Genomic DNA, 5,630 nt, shown 5'->3' with positions numbered 1-5,630 from the left:
CTGTCCATCCACCTCTCCTTTCACACACTCTGTCCATCCACCTCTCCTTTCACACACTCTGTCCATCCAGCTCTCCATTCACACACTCTGTCCATCCAGCTCTCCTTTCACACACTCTGTCCATCCAGCTCTCCTTTCACACACTCTGTCCATCCACCTCTCCTTTCACACACTCTGTCCATCCACCTCTCCATTCACACACTCTGTCCATCCACCTCTCCTTTCACACACTCTGTCCATCCACCTCTCCTTTCACACACTCTGTCCATCCACCTCTCCATTCACACACTCTGTCCATCCACCTCTCCTTTCACACACTCTGTCCATCCACCTCTCCTTTCACACACTCTGTCCATCCACCTCTCCTTTCACACACTCTGTCCATCCACCTCTCCTTTCACACACTCTGTCCATCCAGCTCTCCTTTCACACACTCTGTCCATCCAGCTCTCCTTTCACACACTCTGTCCATCCAGCTCTCCTTTCACACACTCTGTCCATCCACCTCTCCTTTCACACACTCCCTCCATCCACCTCTCCATTCACACACTCTGTCCATCCAGCTCTCCTTTCACACACTCTGTCCATCCAGCTCTCCATTCACACACTCTGTCCATCCACCTCTCCATTCACACACTCCCTCCATCTACCTCTCCATTCACACACTCTGTCCATCCAGCTCTCCTTTCACACACTCTGTCCATCCAGCTCTCCATTCACACACTCTGTCCATCCAGCTCTCCTTTCACACACTCTGTCCATCCACCTCTCCTTTCACACACTCTGTCCATCCAGCTCTCCTTTCACACACTCTGTCCATCCAGCTCTCCTTTCACACACTCTGTCCATCCAGCTCTCCTTTCACACACTCTGTCCATCCACCTCTCCATTCACACACTCTGTCCATCCAGCTCTCCTTTCACACACTCTGTCCATCCAGCTCTCCTTTCACACACTCTGTCCATCCAGCTCTCCATTCACACACTCTGTCCATCCACCTCTCCATTCACACACTCCCTCCATCTACCTCTCCATTCACACACTCTGTCCATCCAGCTCTCCTTTCACACACTCTGTCCATCCAGCTCTCCATTCACACACTCTGTCCATCCAGCTCTCCTTTCACACACTCTGTCCATCCACCTCTCCTTTCACACACTCTGTCCATCCAGCTCTCCTTTCACACACTCTGTCCATCCAGCTCTCCTTTCACACACTCTGTCCATCCAGCTCTCCTTTCACACACTCTGTCCATCCACCTCTCCATTCACACACTCTGTCCATCCAGCTCTCCTTTCACACACTCTGTCCATCCAGCTCTCCTTTCACACACTCTGTCCATCCAGCTCTCCTTTCACACACTCTGTCCATCCAGCTCTCCTTTCACACACTCTGTCCATCCACCTCTCCATTCACACACTCTGTCCATCCAGCTCTTCTTTCACACACTCTGTCCATCCAGCTCTCCTTTCACACACTCTGTCCATCCAGCTCTCCATTCACACACTCTGTCCATCCACCTCTCCATTCACACACTCCCTCCATCTACCTCTCCATTCACACACTCTGTCCATCCAGCTCTCCTTTCACACACTCTGTCCATCCAGCTCTCCATTCACACACTCTGTCCATCCACCTCTCCTTTCACACACTCTGTCCATCCACCTCTCCTTTCACACACTCCCTCCATCCACCTCTCCATTCACACACTCTGTCCATCCAGCTCTCCTTTCACACACTCTGTCCATCCAGCTCTCCTTTCACACACTCTGTCCATCCACCTCTCCATTCACACACTCTGTCCATCCAGCTCTCCTTTCACACACTCTGTCCATCCAGCTCTCCTTTCACACACTCTGTCCATCCAGCTCTCCATTCACACACTCTGTCCATCCACCTCTCCATTCACACACTCCCTCCATCTACCTCTCCATTCACACACTCTGTCCATCCAGCTCTCCTTTCACACACTCTGTCCATCCACCTCTCCATTCACACACTCTGTCCATCCAGCTCTCCTTTCACACACTCTGTCCATCCACCTCTCCTTTCACACACTCTGTCCATCCAGCTCTCCATTCACACACTCTGTCCATCCAGCTCTCCTTTCACACACTCTGTCCATCCAGCTCTCCTTTCACACACTCTGTCCATCCAGCTCTCCATTCACACACTCTGTCCATCCACCTCTCCATTCACACACTCTGTCCATCCACCTCTCCATTCACACACTCTGTCCATCCAGCTCTCCATTCACACACTCTGTCCATCCACTTTTCCATTCACACATTCTGTCCATCCAGCTCTCCCTCTTCAATCTTTCACTCTGTCCATCCTCAGCCTCTGTCTCTCTCTCTCTGGGAGTTAGGCCACTATCACACAGAGACCCAGACACCAACCCACACACAGACCCAGACAGAGACCCACACAGTGACTCAGACACAAACCCACACAGAGACCCACACACATACCCAGACAGAGACCCACACAGTGACTCAGACACAAACCCACACAGAGACCCACACACAGACCCAGACAGAGACCCACACAGAGACTCAGACACAAACCCACACAGAGACCCAGACACAAACCCACACAGAGAGACACACAGAGACAGACAACTGCAAACAATACACCCCGGGTAAAACAGATTGTACCTCACACTGATCACAGTTACAGACTCTCTGGTTTTCTCTCTCTCTCTTTCACACATTTATTTTTCATAGAATCATAGAAACCCTACAGCACAGAAAGAGGCCATTTGGCCCATCGAGTCTGCACCGACCACAATCCCACCCAGGCCCTACCCCAGTATCCCTACATATTTACCCACTAATCCCCCTAACCTACACATCTTTGGACTGTGGGAGGAAACCGGAGCACCCGGAGGAAACCCACGCAGACACGGGGAGAACGTGCAGACTCCACACAGACAGTGACCCAAGCCGGGAATCGAACCCGGGTCCCTGGCGCTGTGAGGGAGCAGCGCTAACCCACTGTGTCACCGTGCCCCCGGGAATCGAACCCGGGTCCCTGGCGCTGTGAGGGAGCAGCGCTAACCCACTGTGTCACCGTGCCCCCGGGAATCGAACCCGGGTCCCTGGCGCTGTGAGGGAGCAGTGCGAACCCACTGTGTCACCGTGCCCCCGGGAATCGAACCCGGGTCCCTGGCGCTGTGAGGCAGCAGCGCTAACCCACTGTGTCACCGTGCCCCCGGGAATCGAACCCGGGTCCCTGGCGCTGTGAGGGAGTAGCGCTAACCCACTGTGTCACCGTGCCCCCGGGAATCGAACCCGGGTCCCTGGCGCTGTGAGGGCGCAGCGCTAACCCACTGTGTCACCGTGCCCCCGGGAATCGAACCCGGGTCCCTGGCGCTGTGAGGGCGCAGCGCTAACCCACTGTGTCACCGTGCCCCCGGGAATCGAACCCGGGTCCCTGGCACTGTGAGGCAGCAGCACTAACCCACTGTGTCACCGTGCCCCCGGGAATCGAACCCGGGTCCCTGGCGCTGTGAGGCAGCAGCGCTAACCCACTGTGTCACCGTGCCCCCGGGAATCGAACCCGGGTCCCTGGCGCTGTGAGGCAGCAGCACTAACCCACTGTGTCACCGTGCCCCCGGGAATCGAACCCGGGTCCCTGGCGCTGTGAGGCAGCAGCGCTAACCCACTGTGTCACCGTGCCCCCGGGAATCGAACCCGGGTCCCTGGCGCTGTGAGGGCGCAGCGCTAACCCACTGTGTCACCGTGCCCCCGGGAATCGAACCCGGGTCCCTGGCACTGTGAGGCAGCAGCACTAACCCACTGTGTCACCGTGCCCCCGGGAATCGAACCCGGGTCCCTGGCGCTGTGAGGCAGCAGCGCTAACCCACTGTGTCACCGTGCCCCCGGGAATCGAACCCGGGTCCCTGGCGCTGTGAGGCAGCAGCGCTAACCCACTGTGTCACCGTGCCCCCGGGAATCGAACCCGGGTCCCTGACGCTGTGAGGGAGCAGCGCTAACCCACTGTGTCACCGTGCCCCCGGGAATCGAACCCGGGTCCCTGGCGCTGTGAGGCAGCAGCGCTAACCCACTGCGCTGCCTCGGCTCCTGCGGTTGGTGTCAGAGCTGCTCCCGGGAGTAATGGTAACGCTGCGGATAGTTAATGATGAACAGGTCCTCTGTCACCGTGAATAAACCGAGCTTTTCGCGGACTATTCCACCAATCTGTGACTGTGACTGAAACCATCCTGCTCTTCGACATCCTCACATCCTGAGGTTTAATTTTCCTCGAGTGTTCCCTTGTGAGGTTAACATTCAGGTGACGTTAACCCTGGTCCCTACCTTCTATCTTTCTCTACACCCTAGCTCTGACTGTAACACCACATTAAGAACAGTCCAGCAAATGAACAGGCCCTTCGGCCCTCCAAGCCCGTGCTGACCATGATGCCCAAACTAACGTTAAAAATAAACCCTCCTGCCCTCACTCGGTCCGAATCCCTCCATTCCCTCCCGATTCATGTCCCCATCCAGATGCCTCTTAAATGTTGTTAATGTTCCTGCTCCCACCACCTCCTCTGGCAGCGCGTTCCAGGCACCCACCACTCTCCGCGTGAAAACCTTCCCCCGCACATCTCCCTTAAACTCCCCCCCTCTCACCTTGAACCTGTGCCCCCCGGGTAACTGACACTCCCACCCTGGGGGAAAAGCCTCTGACTATCCACCCTGTCTGTGCCTCTCATCATTCTGTAGACCAGGTCTCCCCTCAGCCTCCGTCTCCCCTCAGCCTCCGTCTCCCCTCAGCCTCCGTCTCCCCTCAGCCTCCGTCTCCCCTCAGCCTCCGTCTCTCCAGTGAAAACAATCCCAGTTTATCCAACCTCTCCTCAGAGCCCCCGAGACCAGGCAACATCCCGGTGAACCTTCTCTGCACTCTCTCCAAAGCTTCCACATCCTTCTGGCAGTGTGGTGACCAGAACTGCACGCAGTACTCCAAATGTGGCCTAACTAAGGTTTTATAGAGCTGCAACGTGATTCCCCAACTCCTGTACTCGATGCCCCAGCTGATGAAGGCAAAAATACGCCTTCTTTCTGCCCCCTCTCCTTTCCTTCTATCCTCGACTGCTCAGGGAGACGAGAGGTGAAATTGCTGGGCCTCTGACGGAAATCTTTGTCGCTTCTTTGGACACGGGTGAGGTCCCTGAGGATTGGAGGATACCGAATGTGGTCCCGTTGTTTAAGAAGGGTAGCAGGGATAACCCAGGAAATTATAGGCCGGTGAGCTTGACGTCCGTGGTAGGGAAGTTGTTGGAGAGGATTCTTAGAGACAGGATGTATGTGCATTTAGAACGGAACAATCTCATTAGTGACAGACAGCATGGTTTTGTAAGAGGGAGGTCGTGCCTTACAAATTTGGTGGAGTTTTTTGAGGAAGTGACAAAAACGGTTGATGAAGGAAGGGCCGTGGATATCGTCTATATGGATTTCAGTAAGGCATTTGACAAAGTCCCACATGGCAGGTTGGTTAAGAAGGTTAAGGCTCATGGGATACAAGGAGAAGTGGCTAGATGGGTGGAGAACTGGCTTGGCCATAGGAGACAGAGGGTAGTGGTCGAAGGGTCTTTTTCCGGCTGGAGGTCTGTACTGGGACCTCTGCTA

Source organism: Mustelus asterias, unplaced genomic scaffold (genome assembly GCF_964213995.1).
Source record: "Mustelus asterias unplaced genomic scaffold, sMusAst1.hap1.1 HAP1_SCAFFOLD_1701, whole genome shotgun sequence".
Classification (NCBI taxonomy): domain Eukaryota; kingdom Metazoa; phylum Chordata; class Chondrichthyes; order Carcharhiniformes; family Triakidae; genus Mustelus; species Mustelus asterias.
This window is presented reverse-complemented; position numbering follows the sequence as displayed.